The sequence below is a fragment of the Sarcophilus harrisii genome, chromosome 5, assembly GCF_902635505.1.
Source record: "Sarcophilus harrisii chromosome 5, mSarHar1.11, whole genome shotgun sequence".
Classification (NCBI taxonomy): Eukaryota; Metazoa; Chordata; class Mammalia; order Dasyuromorphia; family Dasyuridae; genus Sarcophilus; species Sarcophilus harrisii.
The window spans coordinates 276,548,722-276,575,544 of NC_045430.1; positions in this window are offsets into that span (position 1 = coordinate 276,548,722).

Below are 26,823 nucleotides of genomic sequence, written 5' to 3' on the forward strand. Positions count from 1 at the left end.
AGTTTTTGTCAAGTAATGAGATTTTATTCCCGAAACTTGGGTCTTTAGTTTATCACATACTGATTGCTATGATTATTTACTATAATGTAATTTGTATCTAATCTATTCCACTGATCTAGCACTCTGTTTCTTAGCCAATATGAGATGGTTTTGATAATTAATGCTTTATAATACAGTTTGAGATCTGATATGGCTAGATCACCTTCTTTTGCACCCCCCCCCCTTTGTTTCCCTTGACATCCTTGAGATTTTGTTCTTCCATATGAATTTTGCTATTATTTTTATAGATCTCTAAAATAATTTTTGATGATTTGATTGGTATGGCACTGAATAAATAGATTAACTTAGTTAGAATTGTTATTTTCCTTATATTTACTTGACATTCCCATGAGCAATTAATATATTTCCATTTGTTTAGATTTTACTTTATTAGTGTGAAAAGTGTTTTAGAGTTGTGTTCATATAGTTCCCAGGTTGTCTTAGCAGATAGGCTCCCAAGTATTTTATATTATGTAAAGTTTTTTTTTTATGAAATTTCTATCTTTTGCTTCAGGACTTTAATGTTAATATGTAAAAATGCTTATGATTTATGTGGTTTTATTTTGGTTCTGGGGATTTTTTCTTAGAAAGTTTACTGATGATTAAGAAGTTCAATTTCTTTTTCTAATATTGGGTTATTTAACTATCTTAATTCATCTATTCATCTGATTAATTTATATTCTTTTTTTTTCCTGAGGCAATTAGGTTAAGTGATTTGCCCAGGGTCACACAGCTAGGAAGTGTTAAGTCTTTGAGACCAGATTTGAACTCAGGTCCTCCTGACTTTAGGATTAGTGCTCTATCCACTTTGACACCTAGATATCCCATAATTTATATTTTTGTAGATATTTATCCATTTCATTTATATTTCCAAATTTATTGGCATATAATCTGGGAAAATAGCTCCTAACAATTGTCTTAATTTTCTTTTCATTGGTGATGAAATCACCCCTTTAATTTTTGACATTAGCAGTTTGGTTTTCTTCTTTCCTTTTTAAAATCAATTTACCCAATACTTTATTTTATTGGTTTTGTTATAAAACCAGCTTCTAGTTTTACTTATTTGTTTAATAATTTCCTTACTTTCATTTTTATTATTCTATGTCTTTTAATTTTCATTTTGGTGTTTAATTGGAAAATTTTAATTTGCTCTTTTTTCTAGTTTTTTGATTGCATGACCAATTTATCGTTTTATCTTTTCTATATTTTACTGATTTAAGCAATTAGAGATACAATTTCCCCCTAACTATTGCATTGGCTATACCAAATACATTAAAGGAAATAACAACAATGAGACAACATAAATGTAGTCTCATTGTTGTTATTTCCTTTAATGAAATTATGATTGCTTCTATGGTTTGTTCTTTGGCTCACTTGATTTTTAGAAATGGATTATTTAATTTCCAATTATTTTTTAATCTCTCTTTTCACTCTCCAATTTTTATTGCATTTTGATCTGAAAAGGATGCATTTGCTGCATTTGGTAGGGAAGTTTTATGTCATAATACATGGTCAATTTTTGTGTAGATGCCATGTACTGTTGAGAAAAAAAGATATATTCCTTTGTATCCCTATTCAGTTCTCCAATCACTTTCTTAACTTCTTTCTTGTTTATTTTTTCATCAGATTTATCTAGTTCTGAAAGGAGAAAGTTGAGGTCCTCTAGTATAGTTTTGTTATTTATTTCCTTCTGTAAATCATTCTACTTCTCCTTCAAAAATTTAGATATTAAACCATTTGGTGCTTTTATACTTACTATTATATGACTTCATTGTCTATGATACCTTTCGACAAGATGTAGTTTCATTCTTTATTTCTTTTAATTAGATCTATTTTTGTTTTGTTTGAGATCATGATTGCTACCCTGGCTTTCTTTACTTCTGCTCCAGTCCCTTACTTTTATCCTGTGTATTTCTCTCTATTTCAAATGTGTTTCTTGTAAATATATTACATCATTCTGTTTTTTTTTACCTATTCTGCTATTTCTGTTTTATAGATGACTTCATCACATTCACATTTACATTTATGATAACTAAGTATGTAATTCCTTCCATGCTATTTTTCACTTGTTTATCCCCCTCTCTCTTTTACAGCCCACCCTTTCTTTCCTCACAAATATTTTACTTTTATTCACCATCTTTCCCAATATACTCTCCCTTTTATCAATCCTTCCATTATTCCCATCCCTTTGTACTTCTTTATAGAATAAGATAGATTTCTATATCCAATTGAGTGGGTTACTCCCTCTTTGAAGAAATTTTGATGAGAATAAGATTTAAGTCTTGTTCACTCTCTTCCCTACTCTTCCATTATACTAGCTCTTTCATATTATTTTTATGTAGAATAATTAATTTATTCTAATTCAATCTTCAATCAAGTGTGATTTTCCTTCTCTTCCTTTTATTTTTATTTTGGCATCATCCCATCAAAATCATCTTATACCCATACCCTCTATCTACATATACTTCTTTTAATTACTTTTATAGTTGATAAAAGAGGTCATTCTTTGCCTTATTTCTCACCTAGACTTAATCACTGATTTAGATATTGCCTCAATCAAACTGAGACTTGGAAAAAACCTTCACTTAAAAAGAGCAAGGCTATCCAGGGCTATCTCCAGTCATACTGATCTATATTTTTTCCAGAGGAAAGAGTGAGGCTAGTAGCTTTACACAGAGCCTCCTTTATTTCAATCAGATTCACTTGCATGTCATGGTCCTTTTTGAGAACCAAGGAAAAACAAATAACAACAGTTCTTATGGTAATAAAGTTGTTACAAATATTATCTTGCCATATAGAAATATAAATAATTTAACCTTATTGAATTTCTTAATTCTTCGTTCTTTTTTATCTTCTTTCTTCTTTTTGTCTTTTTACTTTTTCATGATTTCCTTGAATCTTGTACATGGAGATGAAAATTTTAATTCTTCTCTAGTCTTTTAATTAGAACTGCTTGAAAAATCTCTATTTCATTAAATATCCATTTTTTTTCTTCTGAAAGATTATAATCAGTTTTGCTTGGTAGATAATTCTTGGTTGTAGTTCTAATGTTTTTGCCTTCTGGTATATCAGATTCCTCTGTGGTTCTTTAATGTGGAAGTTAATAAATATTGTATAATCTTGACTGTCACGCCATAATGTTTGAATTGCTTCCTTTTGGCTGCTCATAAGGCTTTTTCCTTGTTCTGGAAGCTCTGAAATTTCCATGGAGTTTTCATTTGGGATCTTTCAAGTGATGAGGAGTGGGTTCTTTTAATTCCTATTTTGTCCTTTGGCTCTAATATATCAGGGCAGTTTTCTTTTGCTTATTTCTTGAAAGATATCCAGGTTTTGCTTTTTGTTTGTTTGGTTTTGGTTTTGGAACATGTCTTTTAGGTAGCCTAATAATTCTTAAATTATCTCTTCTGGATCTATTTTCTAGGCCAGTTGTTTTTCTAATGAGAAATTTTACATTTTCTTCTATTTTTTAACTTTTTAAAATTTCATTTTATCATATCTTGAAGATTCATAGAATCATTAGTTTCCACTTGTTCAACTCTAATTTTTAGAGATTTATTTTCTTCAGTGAGATTTTGTACTTTATTTGATTAATTTTCTTTCTTAGGATTTATTTTCCTTAATAAATTTTTGCATGTTTTCCCATAGTATTCACTCTTTTTCATGATTCTCTTGCATTACTTTCATTTGTTTTCCCATTTTTTTTACTTTTCTTATTTGTTTTGAAAATTCTTTTAAAGCTTTTCCAAGAATTTCTTGTGAGCCTGAAACCAAATTACATTTTTTCTTTGAGGTTTCATAGACAGCTATTTTGACACATTTTCCTTTTCTAAGTTTATCCCTTGATCCTCCCTATCACTGCAGTTGCTTTTCATAATTCAGGTTTTTTTTGTTCTTGTTCATTTTCTCTACCTTTTTTTGATGAGTTGGTATTTTTATGAGAAACTGGGTCTCTTGCCCTGTACAATCCCAAGTTTTTGGTGCTGAGGCTCTAGATATTTATTACTGCTGGCTTTCCTGGGGCTTCAGGGCTTAGCTGATTACTTTCTCTGGAGAGTAAGCTTCCTTTCTGGCTTATCTTGGGAGCGAGAGCAGGAATCCTTTTGGCCTCCCCTGATATGAGATTTGATGTTGGGTTGTTCCAAGGTGGGTTCCTGCTACCGGATTGCTATGGTAACAGAATCTTTCTAGTGGCCAGCCCTGGAAGAGGGATCTTGTTACTGGTCGACACAGGGGTGGATCTCTCAGTGGGTAGACTCCAGGGTTGGGATCTTGCTGTTGGTCAACCTGAGACAAGACTTCAGTACTGGTCAGCAATGGGGCCAAGGCCTGGCTGGTAGCTTTGCTGGGAGTTGGGTCACTGGAGTAGGGCTTTACTTCATTGCATAAATTTCTGGCTTACGCAGAGGGCTGCTGGTTTGCAGGAAGGTGGGGTATCACTAGTAGATTGCCTCAATCTTGGAGCCTTGTTGTGGGCCTTCTGCTGTGAGTAGCTCCTATTGCTGCTCTTAGGTCTTGCTCTCTTCCCACTCCAGTGAGACAGACCTTTCTTACTGCTTCTGTTTCTAGATCAGTTCTGATTTGGTTTTCTAGTTGTTTGAAGGGGAATTTGGGAGGGCTTCGGAGGGTTCCTTCCTCATTCACTATCCTAACAACGGAAATTGAGGTCAATGACATTTTCAAAAATTATCGATATCCTTTATTTTTATGTCACTTACAAATCCCAATATGCACACAACACCTTCTATTCCTAGAGTCATTTCTTGTAGCAAGGAATAAAAAAGAAAAAAATTACTCTGTCCAGCTAACTAAGGCAGGAACCAAAATGCAATCTATGCAATATTCCAGCTCCATTATCTCCCAGCTCTGCAAAGACAGAAGGTTGCTATCTTCCCGGAGCTCTATTTCGGGACTAACTTGGGTCATTATTATTCCAAAGTATTTGATTTCAGCAGTTTTGTGTGAATTTGAACAAGTTGCTTAACTTCTCTAAGCCTTAACTGCTTTTTCTGTTGTATGAAAGGGGCTGGATTACATGGCCTGGGAGTTCCCTAAAGCAGTGAAATCACAAGTCCTGTTCCTGTAACTAAGCAGGGCTGGCTATTCCCTACACACTGGACATTTTCTAACTCTCCGACTTAATTTTTACTAGAGATGGCTGATAATCTATTTCAGCTAAGAGCAAGTGCTTCTTAAAGAGAGTAAATTATTTTTTGCAATATTTGAATCTTTCCATATACACAGGATTCTATAATCCATGTAAAGGTGGCTTAGAAATCACCCATTATTTTAGTTTTGTTGCCTTCACTGGGTAAGAACATCCTAGTTACTCATAGTTCTAGAAATACCAAAAGGCTTTGAATTTGAATTATGATACAAGAATTCAGATAGACTGAGGGAATTTGGACATATACAAAGAAATCTATAAACCATTAAGAGAATTGATAAAGGATTGATTTCCCAAAATTCAAACCAATAGGGAAAATACACAAATATCCCATAAAATTGAGATTGTGGTATAATACTCTAAGGGATGATTATAAGGAGCCAGAGGATGAGACTCTATCTCAGTGTTCTACCACTTAGCACCAATGCAAGCTTGGAGAAATCATTTTACTTTTCTAAGTCTCAGTTTCCAACTGTGTAACACAAAAGGGTTAGGCTTTGTGACTGGAGCTCCCCATCAGCTTGGAATCCATGGTCCTATGACCTTAAGCCATTTTGCTGAGTACTACTTACTTTGGAAGGAGAGAAAAAAAAAAAAAGACCTGATGCTCAGGTCAAGTCCTAAAGGCTTATTGTTTAATCCTCTGCTTATCTAATTACTTTTCATGTCCTGCTATAATTTTTCCCCCAGGAATGTTACAAAAATCATCAGATTTGATTAATGGAGAGTGCTTTTTCAGATATTTTAGTGAGTTGATTTGTTTGAATTTTATGTGGTTAGTTGACAGTCAGGCTGAGGCAATAAAACACTGAGAAATGAAAATACTGGCTTATTCTTAGTTAACATATGCTGCCTGTATCAGCCCCATAAAACTGCACATTTGTGAATTTCCTTCTGATACTGTCATTTTATTGGAAATAGCAAATAGGTCCATTATAGGGACTTCTCTGAAAAAAAAACACATTTGTGTCTACAAATATAGTGAGGTATTTGTATGAGTGAGGGACACATAAGACCACAGAGTTAAAAATGGAAGGGACTTCAAAGGTCATCAAGTGACACTGATTTAATTTACTTCTGAGGAAACTGATGCTAGGGATATTGGGTGAATTGCTCAAAGTCACTTGGCCAGGAAGTATGATCGGCACTTTCAAGTCACATCCTAGGAGATGGTTTTCAGATTTTTTATCTTTTCCATGGCACTAATGAGATAGTTAATGTTAAATTATTATATGGGAAAATGACAGATCAGTGGAGACAGTGTGGAAAATTTCAGGAAAGCAGGATTCTTGGATGCTTTCCCAATTTTCATTTATTCCTGTGTTCTTATGACAAATGATAAAAAGAAATGTACTCACTTTTTGATGGATGGAACAAGACATGAAGATTAAACCATGAGGAAAATTGTGCCGGATAGACTCAGTATTTTGTCTTTGACAGTAACATTAAGGGATGCGATCAAGTAGGGAAGAGTCATTTTCTTTAACATCACTGTCAAAAGATGGATCCCAATCATTGTAGCTTATGTCCTAGTTTCTCTTGCTAGCACCTTAAAGTTTAGTTATCTAAGATTTTTATAAAATTTATTCCTAATTTCTTATTATTTTCTTTTTGTCCCACATATTGGGGAAATTGGGACTGAATTCAAAACCCAGCTTTGCTCCTTACCATCAATGGGGTGCGTGGAAAGCCTCTTCATCTTATCCCTTTATTGAATCCTCATGAAGCACCTTCCCTTTCTGCATGTGCAATTTTCTCTGAGCTCCAAGGATTGGGGACCTGGTAGTCCTCAAAATCTTTCATTGATGTGTCTTTACCTTGGGTCATTACCTCCGATGGGAAGACCATGTTCTTCATCCTTTGTAGTTCACCAAGTTTTCCTCTAGTTAAGGGAGACAGGGGGGAGGAAGAGAATTCTGTATTCCCTCCCTACTAAGTAATTCCCTCTCAAGGTCTTCTTGTTTGGACCTGTCCCATCACAAGATTGGTCTTGTATTTGTATTTGAGCCCTACAGGGAGTGACTAATTCTCTTCAACCAACCATGGACATTTATGTGTGGTAACATCTACTTTTATTCAATGACTTAAGTACTTGCCTTTTCCCAAACTGATGAAGGTGTAAAGCTTTAATTGATTGATTTAATAGATGTGTCTAGGGATGGTTCACACCTAGTTCACACCTTTGATTCTGAAACTCAAAGAGACATCCCTCACTCCAATAAAAGTATCAATAAGATGCTTAGAACTTCTGATTAGTTATTAGGGCTGTGAGGGGGTGGGACACCTCTCTAACACATGGTTTCTTCCCTCTTCTCATATTCTGAGTCGCACTCATTCCCTTGCATCGGTACTGCACAAAGCAGCTTAGAATTTGACTATGACACATTCTACCCTTGCCAAGGTCCAGGAAGGGAGACTAAGAGGCTCCAAGAGATCAGTTTCTGCTTTTGCTCTGGATCTCTCATGCTGAAAATGCATGACCATATCAGCTCCATCTCCCCCATGCAGCAGCTACCAGCATCTTCCCCTTTGGGGTCACCTTCCATCTGTTTCTTATATGGTTTGTGTATCCATAATCTGAGGGAAGGTCGGTCGATAGTACAGTGGATAGACTTCTGGGCCTGAAGTTAGGAGGATCTCAGTTCAAATCCAGTGTGACTCTAGGCAAAGGTCACCTCAGTGCTTTCCCCCTCAGTTTCCTCATCTGTAAAATGAGGCTGGACTATACTTAGCTCTAAGTTTGTGCTGCTCTTATCAGAGACCTAGCTGTGCTTTGGATCCCAGAGGCCACCTAACTTGTCTAGTAGGCATTAGAGATGGAAGCTGGACCTAGGTCCTCCTGATTCCAAGTCTAGAACTCTTTTCCCTCTATGCTGTTAATTCTGTGTCTTCCTTGAAGGAAGTGGGATGATGAACCTGGAGAAGAGAATGCTCAGGGGAAAGAGGATAGTTTTTGGTCCTGGAGCAGCTGACCCCCACAGGCCACACGATAATAGTGAGCATAAGTTGCAGAAAGGCAAATTTTAGATTTGGTCTCAGTCGATTCCTTGTAATCACAGCTGTCCTAATGTGAGATGATCTACCTGAGGTGTTCAAACCAAGCTGGATGATTCCTTGGTGGGACCAGAACAATAGGGTTTCTTTTTGGAGTTTTTGTGATCTTTTCGAGTTGGTTGCATATTGTCTCCTTTGCTGGATCGCCGGCTCTTTGAGGACAGGGAATGTATTTACCTCTTTTTATTTTCCTAGTGCTAACATGGTACCTGATCCATAGAAGGCCATTGATTGGTTTATTATTAAATTATTAATTGCTTCTATAAAAAGAATAGTAAGCTTATAGTTTTAAAGGTTCTTTCATTCTCCCAAGGCTTTGACAGAGGTCTTTTTCTGAAGTAGTTACAAGGTGAGCTGGGGGGAGAGGGAAGGAGGAGAAAGAAAGGGTGTGTGTGTGTAGAAATCTTTGTTAGTTTTTTTTCTATTGCTAGAAAAAAGCAGGTCTTCATCCCAAGAAAGGAAAAGTTAGCATAAAAAAGCAGGGTTGGCCTAAATCCAGAAATGGCCCATAGATCACTGCACAGAGGCTCAGTCTTCTCACTCCTAGCTCTTTATGATACTAGAGGGAGCAATCACAAAAAGGGAGATACCAAGGTGAACATCTGTAGGACAGTGACCCAGTCCTGAAGCAATAGAGCACAATTTAGTCATTCTGTTAGCACAATCTTCCCTTGCCAAGTGACACATTCTACAAAATTATCAATAGTTTGGTGAGGAAGGTTTTCTGATGGACCCAGTTTTTTGGACTGCTGTGATATGAGGGTTTCTCCCAATCAGCAGAAAGATAGATGTCAATTATATGTGGAGAAAGGGTGGGACTTAGACTTGAAGGGGACTCAAAGGTCATCAAGTTCAATCCACACATTTTACAGATGAAGAAACTGAGGCCTTAGGGGAAGTGACTTGCCCAGAGACACAAAACTAAAAGTATCTGAGGCAGAATTTGATCCCAGGTCTCTGGCCCCAATGACTTGGAATCAAATTTTCTAAGACTAATAAGGAGGTTGGAGTTTGTAAAAATTAATTTGTTGATGCAAGATATCCCCAAGAAGAAAGGGACCTTCGAGGGCATCCAATCCTACCCATACGGATCATGCTCTTTAGAACATTTCTGAGGAGTCCTCAAGCTTTGACTCAAATACTCTTGTGTTGGGGACCCTACTGTTAGGAACTTTCCCTTAAATCTCTTCTATTCCTTGCCTTCCAGGTCCATGCTTATTTCTCCTTAATAACTCTGCAAAAAAGCCTATTGTTCCTCTTCCCAACAAAGTTTTCTCTTTCACATCTGAAATATCCCCAGGTTTCCCAACCTCTTACCATCCAGGTACTCAACCTCTGGACTTTTCCTGGTTTGTCAATAGCTTTTCCTTAAATGTGAACCTGACTCCTCCTGCCCATTGATGTGTGAGTGGAATGACCAGTGCTTGGGTGCCAATGAGGTCTGCCAGAATTTGAGAAGATTGACTTTCTCAGGTACCTTCAACATCAGGGATTCAGTTTTAAATAGTTCATGGCTTGTGCTAGGGCTAGCTAAGTGATACAGTGGACAGAACACTGGTCCTGGAATCATGATGACTTATGTTTATGAGTTCAGATCTAACTTCACACACTTACTAACTATGAGTCACTTCACCCAGTTTACCTCAGTTTCTTCATCTGTAAAATGGGCTGGAGAAGAAAATGGCAAACCACTCTAATAACTTTACCAAGAAAACCCCAAATGGGATCAGAGAGAGACAGGCATGACTGTAATGACTGAACCCCAATAAATCTTTGCTTTTCTGCATGGGTGCAGATGAAATAGTTGTATCAGTGGTGAATAATATTGAAGTAAAAACAACATTTAGAGTTTGCCAATGAAGATTATAACAATGATGTTCAACGGCAGAAGAAGCTTCCTGGAAACTATCTAATGCTCCCAAAGTGGGACTTTAATCTAGTGGCTACAGATACGATGCTAAAATCTGCTGTGCTGGAGTCAGATAGGATGGGCTCTTGAGAGCCGATCATAAAATTTTCAGCATGAGGATTTATACCCTGGCAAATGGTACACATTAAAAATCGGGGCTTGATTTATGTTTTGCTGATTTCTAGATTTAAGAAAGTGGTGGAGAAAATGTAATTATGCAGATTAAACGGAAAGTGTGTCATACTCCATTTTTATCATTTCCCCCTTGGAAAGCAGCTTGTTAAACATTTTCTAGTACCGTGCTGCTCATGCCAGTTTAAATAACCAAAAGGTAAAATAACTGCTCTCCATGCAATTGCAGAGGTGGAGGTCTGAGTGCGGGATGCTGCGTCTTCTACTAGATGGATCGATATGATCAATGGTTTTGCTAAAGGTGTTGTTAGTTTCCTTTTAAGTCTTTGTTAAATGTTTTTTCTGGATACGTGAGGGAAAAGGAACCCACATGGACGTAGATATAGTGACAAAAGGCACCAATTAAAACAAAGTCTTTGAAGGACAATTTATAGCTATCAGGAGATTCTACTGAAGGAACGTCGGCAAAGGCCCTTTCTAGATTATTTTAAAATGCAACCTTCAGACACGTTTCCTGGCTCTGTTGCTGAAAGCATGACAGCAACAATTTCTTACTACATTTGGAATAAATTCACTGAACTTCCCTGGCTGCTCTCTATCTGCTTTAAATGAGGCGCTGTCAGGAGTCGGGGAGGCGGATTGGCAGGATGGCGGTATGGAAGGAAGGGAACTGGGAGTATCTGGCGTTGGAGTCAGAGGCCCTGAGCTTGAATCTCAACTCTACTGTTTGTCACACGCATGGCATTGGGCAAATCATTTCCTCTTTGTGATCCTCAGTTTCCTGTAAAGTAAAATCGGTGGGAGGTGAAATCAGGAGGTCCCCAAGAGCTCTTGTGTTGTTCTGTCTTTTCTTAGGATACACTCAACTCTTCCAGGAACTAATGAGACATTACCCCAAACTTTAAAGTGCCACATAAATGTTGTCAACAAGCATTCATTATAAATATGAATGGATATATACACACATATATTTAAATTTACATGTACAGGAATTTTTAACATTCACTTAAATTTTTTTTTAATTCCAAATTCTCTCCCTCTCTCCCCTTCCTCACCCCAATTTGATACTGATTAACACATAAGAAGTAATGCAAAACCCATTTCCATATTTATTAAGCACCTTCTGTGTACCGGGCACCATGCTGATTCCAGGAATGAAGCCCTCCAGTTTGGTGATAAGAAGGGAGCTCAGAGGCGATTGATCCTGAAGATTCCTGGACACAAATTTCCTCTCCAACCTTTATGGTCAATGGTCCTCCAGGCTTTTGCTCAAAGACCCAAGAGCCCATCACACCCTAAGGCACACTGGGATGGCTCTTCTGCTGCCAGGGTTTGCGCGGTATTGAAGCCAAACCTTTCTGCTGGTGATTCCCATCTGTTGTTGCTTCTGGCCCTTCTTCTCATCAAGATGAGTCTTCTCTTCTACAATAGATCTTTCATCCAGTCCTCACACAGCTCGAATTCTAGGGATTTTGCCATTATCCTTTGTACTTTCAACATATGGACAACATAATTGTGTGTCATAATCACTAAAGAAAAATAAGAAACATAAAATAATAAAACATTTGGGAGAAGTGGACTTCAAGGATTATTGTATTTTTGTCTTAAAATTCCTGAAACATAGTAGGTGCTTAATAAATGCTTGAAGAATTTGTAATCAGAAGACTTAAACTTAAATCTTCGCTCCCCTTTTTAATAGCTATATGACTTTAGGCAAATCATTTTCCTTATCAGGTCCTCAGTTTCCTCCTCTGATCTCTGGGATCTCATCAGTATGGGTGTTCCTTCCAGTAGTGCTTATATTAACCCATCCTTACTTGTTTGTCCTGTTTGACTGTTTTCCCATAAGTTTGGCACAGAGAGTCCATCCTATATGCTGGAAGCCTTCCTGGTTTTCTCTTCACATCACAAATGCTTGGAAGCACTTAGTACTAGGAAGCACTCTAACTTTCATCTCTCATCCTTTCCATGTGAAATCTTTTTGTGTGATCAATTAATCATTGAATATTTAGTAAGCGCCTATTGTATGTCACAGGTTGTATGGGGTTCTGGGAATACAAAGAGGACAATAAAATGTCCCACTCTCAGGGAACCTAAGTTCTACTGGTCTTTCTTTCCCCATGGCTTTCTGTGCCAATTTCTATCCTATAATTCCTTGGCCAGTAGTCAGGCACTCAATCAGAAAAGTGTTTATTAAGCACTAAGCCCTGTGGTAAATTCCGACTTGACAAAATAGATAAAAAAACAGTCCTACAAAGCATATATAATAACGAGAGATACAACTAGGTAAGATAAATACAATGTAAATCAGTGTTGTCAGGTTCAAGTAGGAACAGAGACTGAAATCAGTGCAGAAGGCTCCCAACTGGTGGGCACACTGGCTTAGTTTAAATGCGCAAGGTTATCTGTGTTTTATCATATTTTTTGTTAATTATTTCCCAATTACATTTTAATTTAGTTCCAGCCTCACTCAAGAGTGTAATAGGCTACATGCCCCTACAGGCCCAATATCTGACAACTCTGATATAAATAAACTTGACAACTCTGATGTAAATATACAGCAGGTCATCTCCAAGGAGAAGGGGAGACCAGCAACAGGGAGACCAGGAAGGACCTTCTTCAAAAGGTGGGCTTTGAGCAGAGTCTTGAAAGAAGCCTGGAAACTTAGAAGCTGAGGTGAGAGATTTCTAGACACAGGGGGCAGAGGATTTCAGGCATGGGGGCTAGTCAATACAAGGATGTGAAGAAGGGAGATGGAGGGGAGTGAAACAGAAACAGCAAACAGCCCAATGGAGCTTTGATTCCTCAATAGTGAATATTAAATAAAGAATATAGCATCAGGACCTTGTACACATGGCTGGGGGTGGTAAAAGAAAAATTATACATATACTCAAAGGTGAATCAGTAAAAAATCACAAGAAAGAAAAATCATTGACATGATTCACAGTAAAAATTATTTCTACATATAAATAATTGTAAATGCATGCAACGTGCGTCTTTGTCATTGTTTTAAAATTAAAGACCTACTGAATTATTTTAAATTTCAAAAAGTTTTTGAATGATGTTACAAAAAACTAAGCCATGTGCATCCTTATGTGTTGTGGTCAAAATTGGACCGCATTTGTGAACATGACAAACATAACAGGCTTACAACATGCTTTGGTGATGCTCCTTCTCTTGGATTTAATTATTAAATGAAAGAAGATGTGTATGTGTCAAGGCAGAAAATAAGCAGCCTGTTTTGTGCAGTTCTGGGAGGGAAAAAAGAAAGACTACATTGAAAAACAAAGACTACAGTAGTTTCTAAGAATTAGCTATCCTTAGAAACTTGCCAACAGTTTCAAATATATTATAACAAAAGCTGACTGCCCTCTGCTGGACTGTTTATAAAAAAAATTTAGCAAATCCTTAGCTGAAGAATTATATAAAATCCTGTGTGTTGTCATGGGAATATCCTGCAATAGAATTATCTAAGCAAAAACAAAAAAACAAAAAACCACACCAAAAAAAAGCAAAAAAAAAAAAAAAGAAAGAAAAGAAAATATCTAAGAAAGGAGGTCAACTTTTAATTTAAAAAATAAACATGCTCTAGTAATTATGAAATATCAACTCAATTTTGTTTATATTCATTTAAAATCATATTGTCTTTTTTCACTTACTATCCCTTCAAGGAAAATTCCAGTTAGTTCCATGTTTCAGCTAAAATAATAGCTGAAAAGGAAAGCAAATTTTTGAATCTTCATTTCCCCCCCAATTTTATGATATTTACATTTTAAGCAATTTCTTTTCTATTTTTTCCTTATCCCACCCAGAAATCCAGAGTGATGCCAAAAAACGTTCTGTGTTTCAAGAAAACCTAATAGAAAATAAATATAAATCCTTTTTAATTCCTTTAAATTGAGTCTTTCCCAGTGTCTTGTAGCATGTTTTCCTTTTGCTTAGAGAAATGTCTCTTCCTTTTTGGAAGAGAACAGAAATAGAATAATTCTTTTTCCAGGCAGACTTTTTCTAGGTTGACATAATGGAAAGATCCTGGATTTGATGTCAGAGAATTGTTAATCAAGTTCTGGCTCTGCCACTTATTATTTGTGTTTTGAGGCAAATCATTTAACTGCTCTTGGATTCATTTTCCCCATAAGTAAAGCACAAGAGTTGGCTTTTATGGTTGCTGAGGTTTCTTCCATCAATATTCCAACTCTTGATCTGTGATCCTGACTCTGTCTCTGATGTTAGCAATGAATATAAAGCATATCTTATGGTAGGTGTGGGGTGAGAGTAAGGGGATAGATGGTGGGGCTATTTCTTATTGAGACATTCTCTATATTTCTTTGAACTTCATGGACTCAAGTCTTCATTGTGTCTTTAGAAAACTCTCCAGGGAGCATGTGCAAGACAAGGCAGAATCTTGAGAAATTCTGGCATCTCATAACCTTTGCTTAAAATGCTAAGCATCCATGCTCCTGAAGAGTGGGGATTGTTTTTATTTTTTTGCCTACATATCCTCAACATGTAGCATTAGAACCTTGTACATAATTGGTACTTAATAAATGCTTATTGATCGATTTGATTTATCTTTTACCAGGTCTTGAACTCTCTCCCACTTGGATTCCATTAAAAACCACAGATGCTCTTGTGAACCAAGATTTCTAGGTTTTTGCTGCTTGTTTGGGACAAGAGACAGCCTCTGGATTCTGCTCCTCCCAGGCCAGCACAAAGCTCTTTGCTCAGACTTTTCTCATGGATAAACAACATTTGAACCAAAAGGATACTTCCCTTTAGTGTTTTTCTTTCATGTTTATGAATTCAGACTTTCCAGAAGCTCTGGGGGGAGATGAATGCCTGAGATCCAGGATGGGGAAAGGACATGACCCACTACTCTCTTTATCTTCTAACCCGAGTGAAGTGGAGGAGTGAGCAATTATCAGGCTACTTTCATCAAAGAGATAGTCAATCTGAAAAATTCAAATTCCCCTCCCCCTTCCCCTTCTCCCCACCCGGCCCTTTTAAGAGCATTGTGATTTTTGCTTGTGATATCCAGGTAATTTCTTTAGCTCCCCATTTCATTTAGCATGTATAGACTGAGCCAAAGAGATGAATGAATTAAAAATGGCAGCCCTCTTTGTATAATGGAATGACCAATTGCATATGCAATCACTTTATCTGATTGTCTGGGGCAACAAAGATTCCAGGTGAAGTCCCATGGCTGCTGGGAGAGAATTAAAATCTCCATCTATCACCAAATATTATATATATATATATATATATATATATATACACACATATATATATATATGTGTATATATGTACATATATATACACATATATATGCACACATGTATAATACAATGTATTTTATATATTATATAAAATACTCTATAACAATATATTTATATAACAATAACCCTGTAAAAACAACTTTGAAAACTGCAAGAACTACAATCAATCCAATATTCATCCATGATCCCAGAGGCTCAGTGTTGAAATATACTATCCATCTACTGACAGAGGGGAATAGATTGAAGGTATGAAACAAGACATATTTTTTTGGGTGTACATGATGGATTATGAGATTTTTTTTTACTTGACTATGTTTATTTGTTGCAATGCCTTATTTTTCTACTCTCTTTTAAATGAGATAAGGGTAGAAGAAAGATAAAATAGATCACTATTAAAGCTATAAAGGGAATATATATGGGGAACGTTACCTTTTTTTTCTTTTTTAGCTTCTTATTTTCAAAATATATTCAAATATAGTTTTCAACATTCACCTTTCCCAAAACCTTGTGTTCCAAATTTTTTTCTCCCTCTTTCCCTCCCACCTCCTCCCTTAGACATCCAAGCCATTCAATATATGTTAAACATGTGCAATTCTTCTATATATATTTCCACATTTATCATGTTGCACAAGAAAAATCAGATCAAAAAAGAAAAAAATGAGAAAGAAAACAAAAAGCAAGCAAATGACAGCAACAAAAAGGTGGAAATACCATGTGATCCCCACTCAGTCCCCACAGTCCTCCTTCTGGATGTACATGATTCTCTCCATCACAAGTATATCAACAAATATTTTCTAAAGAAAACTCTGAAAGACAGTTTATCATCTAAAGCCCCAAGCAGGTTTTCTTCAAAATAAGCAAAATCTCACATGGCAGGGACAATCCCCAAAGCCTTTTGACTGAAAATGTTAATTCTCAGTGTTTGCAGTGAAACCCGTGAACATGTCATCTGGTTTTAACATGTGAAGATGTCAGAAATATGGGTTTTGGTTTGATTCAATCCAGAATAAAAAAAAAGTCACTAGAAAAGGGCAGGAGAGCTCTTGGCTTCTCAGCCGCGTCTTCCCGTTACAGAAATGACAGCACAATGACTGTTTTGGAATGATTCCTCAGAACTTAGTTTGAAAGAGATAGTGGAGAAACCAGAGGTCAATTCCTCCATGTTATACAGAAATAGCATGGGAGCCAAGCTCAGTCCGGTGCTGTCTTTCTCCCATTCGGGACCCAAAGGGACTTTGCGATTGCCCGCATATATACGGCAGTTTGTGTAACGCACAGATTACCCAGCACCTCGCACTTGGGTTTGTCGCTTCTCCTGTTTGTTTGGGAAATATTTTTATTAGGGAAATTGGGCTCTCTCTTTATCAGCACAAAGTAGACCAAGATCTTTCTACCTGGTCTCCGCAGATGCACAGAAATAGAAACAGCACCTTGTCTCTACGTGGAAGTAGATCAACAGAAGGATCCTACTCAAAGCCCGTGAATCACTTAATGGAACGAACCGAATTAGTGTTTTATGCCGAAGAATGTATTTTAAGGTCACCAATGGGCGCCCCCCAATCCAGGCAGCTCCCTTTGAGTCTGGGTACCTTGTTCTCGCTCCTGCGTTTTTCCCATCAACAGAGGGCGCTCAGTGGTTTCCCATGGCCCCTCGGAGCTGCAGCCAGGCTCCGAGTGTGGCATCCCACAGCCCCGATCCGCAAACGAGCTGGCTCCGATAACAGACAGAAGCTCTCCCAGCCTGGCCAATGTATAATTTATCGCGGATGTAACTGATCTCGCCAGCGACATCCAGCATGAAAGAGAACCCCGTGATTTGGAGGAGTCGGATGCAAGGGACTTTTAAGTCAGTGGTCCCTGTGATTCCTGGAGCATCGCCCCAAACGGTTAGTGCTGGAGATGGTTCGCAGAGAGCCCGGGCCCTTGCTGAAATCCCCGGCTCCCCCGCAGAGGAGCGAGGATGACAGCTTTATTGATGGGTGCCGAGAGGCCAGGACGCTTTCGGTGTGCAGCCGGGCTCTATGTGCGCAGCTTAAATAAATTGTAGCTGTTCGCTGTTAGAGGCGAGGAAAAAGCTAACTAAGCCCTCCTCTGGTAATCTGTCTGGATCAGACTGCGTGCGGTGCGGGAAGCTTCCTGCCCGGTTCTGGGTGATAGAGAAGATTTCAGTTGCCAGCACCATCCATTTTTCACCTGTCAGGAGTCCGAAATTTAAGCTGAAAACTTGAAAGAATGAAAAAAGATGCACTTCAAGAAAATTAGATTTTCTTGGGGGCATTTGTCCCAGATCTACATTTACTGATATGTAATTTATTAGACTCTTCTCCACGACCAAGTAATCATCACCAGGCCACAAAGGGTTGGGCCGTGGTGGAAAACTTTGCCGGTGTTGCCGTGGGTTTCGGGAAGAGCGGCCGGGAGATGTCTGAGATGGAAAGGGGGGAGGCAGAATCAGCAGAGTTAAGAGGAGTGTCAGCATAAGGGCCCCCATTATTTCAAACGAGTGGGTCCTAGACGAAGGACAGGAATAAAGTCACAAATAATGGAGTCCGTGGGGATGCACATGCCCAGAACGTTAGCCCGACATGAGTGCCGAAGGACTTTTAAAGAGCCAGTCGTGTCCCAGAAACCCTCTTAAGATAAAATATGCCCCTGGATCTCTGAAGTAAACGCCTGCCAGGCTTCATTCTTATGTTAAGTCTATGTCTAAGTGGTAACAAGGGTGATGAAGCAACTATTCAACAGCTCAGCTCATGGGAAAGGCCAACAGCGGTCCCTTCATCGCTCCCCCCCCCCAGCCCCAGCCCCTCGGAAGTCTCAGAAAGGCCCTGCTTGTGCCTTATGGAGATACATTTACTAACAGCTGGTTCCCCCTCCGTGCAAACATCCATATAGATGCTATATAGAGAGTGTCCGTATAGACACTCTCTTTTTTTTTTTTACATGTATATGTGTCTCTATGCATCCCTAAAATTCCCACCGATTTGCCAATTCATCAGAAATTCATTAGGTACATTTTTGAGTTGGAGGCAGAAAAATGATAAGATGTCTGCTAAATGAACTTATGCTTCTGCATCTTCCTAAATCTTTAATGGATATGAATTGTTATACTGTGGTATATACATCAAAGAGCAAAAACTGGATATTATTCACAGTCCAGCTTCCCCAAGCCGGGACGTGGAGCAGTGATTTACACACCCAGGGCTGGGGCCGGGGTGGGGAGAAGATCTTATTACAAATAATTTATTTGGGAAATTGGTACAGCTCGTGTGACATGTTAGAATAGAGCAGGAACAGCAGGCGGGCCGAAGCTGCTCCGGTTTACCATTGTTTCACTTTCCCGAAATACATGATCAACTGGGATTTTAACAACCAGGTCATTCAAGGAGAAGAGTACTACTGCCAGCCTCCTCTAGTTATTCTAAAAAAAAAATAGTGGTGGGGGTTGAATGTATGTATGGAGAGGGTGGGACCGGGTGATGGAGAATAGAAGAGCGAATCTCAATTTTGCCAAACTGGGAAGATATTTCAGGTTCCTTTCCCTTCTCAGGCTGGATCGGGAGAGTTAATAGGGTGACATTTATCAAAGGCTTTGCACTTGTACCAAAGTATAGGTTATGCACTAACCTGTATTTGGATGTCTCTGCTACAGACTGGTCCTTGCCTTCTCCCAAGTAAGGTTGTTGTTGGGTTTTGCTGTTGTTATTTTTTTGCTTGTAATGTCTTTATCACACTCTATTTCACCATATTTGTTATCCTACAACATGGGCTCACACTTCTTTCTGAGTGTCCCGGCATTATTAGCTCATTGGGTATTCGGTGTGATAGCACGGATGTCTAATGAGCTTGTTTGGTCTTCTCCGGAAAGGCAGGAGCGCTTCCATCGGAATCCTATTGCTATTCAGTATTAATTAATGCACTCCCTCATTGTCTTAGCAAAACAGGAATGTGTGAGATTTCTCAAGACAGGCTTCTGAGGTCACAGCCGTAGGCCCCCAAAATTAGATCCTCACCTGTATATCTGTAGGGAATTGGAAATCGGTAGATTAGCAAACAGTAGGCGAGCCACCCAATGTCCATTTCGATGCAAACCCCAAGCACTAGCCCTTGGAAAATGAAACCAATTTGGGTTATATCATTATATTCCTAGTTTAAATATTAAGAGCAAAGTCCCATTAATTTTCACACTTTCTTTAAAAGCAAAATAAAACAAAAATGCTCCTCCCTCCAAAAAACAAAAAACAAAAAAGAAAACAATAATTAGACAGCATTTTAACAAATGGTTCTCTCCTTTTTCATCTTTTTTTTAACCTAACAAATGTCTCATTTGCCCTTTAGATTTGCTTAGATACTCTGATAGACAAACCATTGTGGGGGGAAAAAAAGTAGATGTCATTGACTCAGAAACAAAAAAAAAAAAATCAACCTATTTTGCAGCATTCTGAACTATAAAATAGAAGCGTTTTCTCTAAGCTTCTAACAGAGCCAATGAAAATGGGTGGTAATGGTCTTCTGATGGGGGGTAATTTTCCAAACTAGCCAGATTTATAAAGTTTTCAAGGCATTTGGATTTTTCTAAAAGGCTATTCCCACGTCTTCTAGCTGGGGTCTTTTTCTCAGCTCTCTTTCCCTACTCTCTCCCCATCCAACAGAAAGCAGGTTTGAGAAAATGTGAGATCTTGCCTGGTTGAAGCACCCAGAAGTTCCCAGTTAATATCCATTTAAAAAAAAAACAAAACTTGACAACTTCTCTGGAAACTGACATCAGGCCGAGAGTTAGCAAATATACTTGCCTGGTTAGTGAGTTTCTTTCGACTTGATAGTACAATTTCAAGGAGAAATCAGTCAGTTTCAGGAGATGTATATGACTGTCATTATCGGCAAAGGAGCTAGGGAAAATTTAACCCTGGAAAAACCTTTCATTACTTCTCATTTATGATGTGAATAGCAAAGCACAGGCTAAACACAGAATTACGGTTTTCAAAGTACGTCTTCATCAGAGAAATGCCGACTCTAAATGCCAGAACAGTCTGGGGCCATTCGGCTCACTTCATGCAGGGGTTTCTGGGTCTTTACAATTATTTTCCCTCTCTAACGCCAGTCCTTCAAGGCCTCCAGCAGGAGATTAAAGTGAATAATGTGCAAATAATCAGACATTTCCTAACTCTGCTCCCAAGGTCAGGGGATTTAAAGGCAGCCCCAGCCAAAGTTTCCTCTTAGCCTCATGCAGTGGATTAGAACGTGGTAGGACAGCTTCCCAGCAGGCAAGACAAGACAGGTCTGTTTCCTCTTTGAGTGGTGTTCATAACAGTTCCCATTAACCTTAATAGGAGTTCAATATTAAGGCATGGGAGAGAGCAGGATCTGTATGTGGTGGCTCATGGATTTATTGTCCATTCAGAAGTCTCTGAGACACCTGGATATCATAGGATGGGTGAAAAATGTTGCCTCTTGTGAATTTTCAAGTTTTTGTGGGTTTCCACATTCAAAGCAGACTCCCACACTGGTCTTAAAGCCCAGCCACACATTTCCTTCCTTCTTTTTTCATTCTTTCTTTTTTCCCATTTCAATCCTTCCTTTTAATTTTGGCCCTGAAATCTCTTTAGCAAATGAACTCCATTTGCCTAGAAGTTGCCAATATAACAACAGCAGAGTCTTTTGCCAGTGGTAGCAAACAATTTAATTAAGAAAGCAAAATAGCTGCCTGTTTCCCTGCCCCCCCCCCCTCCCCGGTGTTTGTGTGACAGAGTCTTCCATCGAGGAATAAGACACGATGAATATAAAGGCTTCTTTCTTGGAGTTACTGCTAATGAAACTCAGTTATTTCCCTTGTTTCGGGGAACTCTCTCTGCTGTAGACAATTTATTCTTTCTTCCTAAACAGACCTTTAGGTATGTGAGGCTGTTTGTAAATTATATGGTGTGCGGCAATGTCATGAAATACCAGGACTGCCGTTTATGGGCAGATGAAGGGGGATGAGTTGTAACAAGAATAAATTACACAAAACATTTGGGGGATGGGGGAGGCAGGGATGGCAGAACACTGAGCCCATCAAAGTTATTAAACTTCCAACTGGCACTTAATGAGGACACTAAATTAAATGACCTTGCTGATAATGGAATGGACACAGCAAATGGAATGGAGGGAAATTATCTTTTATTATGCTAAAAATAAATAAAGGGGCACAATATATTAGCCCTGTCTCAGTACAGGTAAGCTTGATGGAACAAATGAAGATACTTGAGTGAATACAGCAGGTATTCTTAGGAGTGTTTCAATTAAACTAATTCAAATCACATGCTGAAAAGCATCTACATTCTATCTCTCCCTCTCCCTCTCATTCCCCCCTTTCCTTTCTCCTCTCTCCTCCCTCCTCCCTACTCCTCTCTCTCCCCTTTCTCTCTCCCTTCTTTTCTCTCTTTTCTCCCCCTTTCCCCATCTCTCACTCTCTTCCTTTCTTTCTCTTCTTACTTTCCCCCCCTCTCCTTCGTTCCTTTTCTTCCCTCTACTCCTTGGTTGGTCTCCTTCTGCTCGACTCTTAAAGTAAAAAGAATCATCCTGATCTCAAGAAATATGGGGGCAATAGTTAATTATCAATGAGAAAATATCTTGTTGATTTGGGAAATGAATTTTAGGTTGGTGTGTTGTTATTTACCAGTTTTTCATAATACTGGAACCCAGAACACATAGAGCTGTTTCACCTTGTGTGTGCAAAACAACTGATATGCAGAATGACTATGAATGAAAAGACATTTACTAAACACCTACTATGTGCAAAGGACTGTACTAAGTGGTAGCAATACAAATAGGAAAGCAAGAGGACCCCTGCTCTGAATGATGTCATGTTATAATGGTGGAGACAACAATCCAAGGAAGGCTTCAGGGCATGGTGGTGAAATAGGCAATAATGTAGGTAATGTCCTTATCGTTGACAAAACAGATCGGTTTCTGGTTTCTGACAATGAGCCATTCAATAGTGCTGAGGGCTTGGCCATCAAACACTTTCTTTCCATGGGCTTCAGAAGCTGTGGCTACTGAGGTGTGTATACATGGGAGTGGGTGGGGGGAATTGTAGCCCTCCAGAAGCACTTGGCAGGGAAATCTCCATAAGAGCTCCTTCCTTGGACAGTGGCTGTAGGGACAATTGAGAATGCTGGAAAAACCAGGGATTTGGGGCCATCACTACTCCTGGAGCTCTTGAGTATGCCTGCCCATTAGTCTGTGTAATTAATGTAAGTTATTGTCTTCTCTTTAAAAAATAATCTATGCTGTCTTCATCAGCATCACTGGACTTTTTAGCAAAATTCAATACATAGCCTTCCATCATTGGTAAATGCTTCAACTTCATAGTCAGGTCAATCCATTCTCTAGCACAGATAATATAATTTTGTGGGGCAAATATCCAATTTGTGGCCTTAAATCCAAAGATCATTTAAGTTATCACTTAACAGGCACTGAGTTAAGTGCTAAGGAAATGTTCATATCATCTGTATCTATAGCATCTATATCTGTATCTATACTTATAAAATCTCTCTCTATAGATAGATCTATAGATACATTATCTAAAATCACTATCATTTATCTCTCTATCTCTACCTCTCTCGATTTCTATCTTTATCTCCCAAATTCATTATCTTCCTTCCTATCATCTATCCATCTATTTGTCTGTCTGTCTGTCTGTCTGTCTAACTAGCTAGCTATCTGTAGCAAAAAGTTCTTGAATTTACCACTGATGGGTCTTCAAAAGGCTGCAAACCAGCATCTACCTCCATGTGTCCAATGGCAAAATGTTGGCTGATCCTACCTCAATGGAGGTACAAGCACTAGGAGCTCATACCCATGGTGACCACCCACAGCTATGGCATCCTTGAACAAGGGCAACTATAACATACAAATATACAAAACCCACCAACATCATAAGTTCTAGTGAGTTGCCTAAAATGAAAAGCATTTATTAAGCACTCAATGTCTATAAAGCACTGGAGATAAAAATAGAAAAGCAAAACAGCCTCTTCTCTTAAAGAGTTCCATTTCCACTGTATATGGGGGAGACAACATATATAGGCTATTTTGGCTACAACTTAAATGTAAAGGGTTTATGATCCTGAGGAGGCAGAAGAAAAACAGGTGTTAATGCTTTTTCTCCAATGTCATTTCTATTGACAAAATCATATCTTTTTCAGCTGTTGAACCACTTGGCAATGCCAAGGATTTGGCAGTAAGAATTTTCTTTTTGGGGTTTCCAGCAATTGTGACTGCTGAGGAGGTAGAGGCCGCAGAGGCAATTATCATATCTCGGCTCCAAAAGGTGATTTGAAAGAAAGCTTTGAAAGCAAGGTCAGTGAGCCTGGGGGCTGGGAGGAGGGAGAATACTGATCTTCCTGGGTTTATTGGGTTCAGGGCTCAGTTCAAAGCAGGTCTTGATGGTATCACTGAGACTTGAAATAGCGCAAGGAATGATGATGATGGTGGTGGTGGTGATATAATAATAATAATAATAATAATAATAATAATAATAATAATAATACTGACTCCTTCAAAGTCTGACCCATTTTTGATGACATGAGTTGGGGAATGCAAGTAAAAACAAATAAGGGAAGGCCAGACAAAGTCGTGTGTAGAAGGGGCTTCTTATGTCTTGAATATGCAAAAGTAGTTTTGAAACCTTGCCACTGACCTGGAAATGTCAGTCAGTGGGGCTCTGAAATGGAACTCCTCTTAAGAGTTTAAAAAAAGGATATGGTGGCATGGAGAACAGAGCAATATCTGATTCATGCTTACAGGAACAGAAAGAATTATGAATGACAATTTAGAATCCACTCATTACCACTGGATATTACAGAAGATAATATAGGGCAGCTAGAAGGCAGAATAGATATAGTATCTGTCCTGGAATCAGGAAAACTCCTCTTAGTAAATTTAAATCTGGTTTCATACATATTAGCTGTGTGACCCTAGTTAAGTCATTCACTCCTGTCTGCCTTAGTTTCCTCATTTGTAAAATGAGCTGGAAAAAGAAATGGTAAACTACTTCAGTGTCTTTGCTCCTCCAAAATGGGGTGGTGAAGAGAGATAGACATGACTGAAAACAACTGAACAACAACAACAAATTATAGAAGAGTTATTATTAAAGAATCTGGAGTGATTTTAAAAAATCAATGCAGATTATAAAAGGCAATGGTAGAAACTGTGAGATATGTTATGCAGACTTCACAAAAACAGCACATACTAAATTCCTAGAGAGACCTGATGTGGGGCTAGAAGCATACCTGAGAAGTACACTCTATTTTAGAAAGTAACAGAGACAAATCCCCATCCCACATATATAGATCTCAGAATATCCTTAAGAACTCAACAAATGAACTGCACTGCATTCAGACTGTTATCACAGCCAGAACTGTTTCACACAATCTCCTGGGCATAACATTGATCCATAAAAATTTAAGAACAACGTTTTTAATAGATGTTGCCTGCCATATGAAATATTCGTAAACTCTGAGCTTTGTGAAAGGAAAAGCTTTCAAAATATAAAGACCTTGCAGAGGAGATCAAAGGTGTGTGAAAACAGAATGAGGTAGAGACCACCTCTGTCATGCTTTCTTAGAATCTCCCAGAGTTGTCCTGTGATGCTTTCAGTGACTCTACAGATGAGAAGCTTACATTTCAATTATTTTTATTTAATCACTACAGGGCTTATTGCATTCATTTTGTCCACCTGTTCAATAGCTCGAGAACCTTAAACAATAAGCATAAATAGCAAAATAACTTATTCTGGGGCATTTCTGCTGGAACTTAATTTTTTAAAAAAAGATGGAATGAGATCCATCATCATCATTGCCATTAACATCAGAACTTAATGTTTCTGATTCGTTGAGGTTTGACAAAGGCACCATATCCATTCCCTCATTTGATCTTCACAATGATTCTCTGAGGCAGGTGTTATTTTATATTTCACAGATGAAGTACCTAAAGGTTAGGGAGGTTGAACGACTCACTCAGGGTCACATAGCTAGTTAATAGTAGAGATGATATTTGAATCCAACTCTTTTTGACCTCAGGTTTAATGCTCTATCCATTAGCAGTGTGATTTATGGGAAATTTTGGGTCCTGGAATTTGATTTTGGCAGAGATAAACTGTGTATGAGAAATCGGATATCTAAGCAAAGTAATTTTTTATAAAGAAATTGAGCCATAACAGGAAGCACATTGGCTTTACTGTAAGATCTGGGTTCAGATTCTGAATGTGCTTCTTACTAGTTGTAATTGGACAAGTTCTTGTTTTCTTTCTTTATAAAATATGGAGGTAGAAAAGCTGATCCTCAAAGGCCATTTCACTGATCAGTCTGTGATTCTGTTGCTGTTGGTATTTCATGTTGCAGAAAATTGAGCTCATTCATGGTCCGGAGTTCTCAGTTTGTGGTTATGAATAAGCTAAGAAAGTAAATTAGGCTCTTGGAAATGAAAGGAAGCACTCAACTGTCCCTCACAAATGGGAAAATGACAATTATTCAAAAACAAATTTAGATTTTTTTCTGAAGAGAGAGCACCGACTCCTTGCCCATTTATCATGTTCTTTAAACTACAATTTAGTTACCTACTCGATAAGTGGGAGTAAGAGCCAAAGCAACTGTATCATCTCAGCCCTTCTTGCTCACCGAGGTACCGAGCACATTTTAAAAAGCAACAAGGTCATTCATCTAGAATGTCGATGTTTCAACAGGAGTGTCGAGCTGGCTCCTGCAGAGATAGCGATGACATGAGCAATCAACTCTGGCTGATTCCAACCTGCCATTGGAAATTCTTGGGAAAGAAATTTCTACTCTTCATAGAAAAAAATATTTTTGGCAGTTTTTCAAGATGTATAAGGCTTGTTCTGGTGACGATGGAGTCTAGAAATCCAACTTCAGCCACTCCAGAATAGGAATTTTTCCCTGAATTTTTGTTGTACTGAGTACCTACTATGTGCCAGACACAATGCCATCCATTGTGTATACAGAAAGAAAAGTAAAGACAGTTTTTACCTCCAGTGAATTTATATCCTAATGGGAAAGATGGCATATATAAGGGAATAGTGACAAGGAAGTATTTTGGTTTGGAAAATCACAGAGATGGTGAGTGGAGGCATAGAGAAGTAAGCTGAGACACCCTTTCCCAAGATTTATTTGATTATGATAAAGAAGGATTACAGAGGATGCATGTCAAGTTACAAGTGCTGAATCTTCCATTAAGCCACTGATTAGACTGAAATA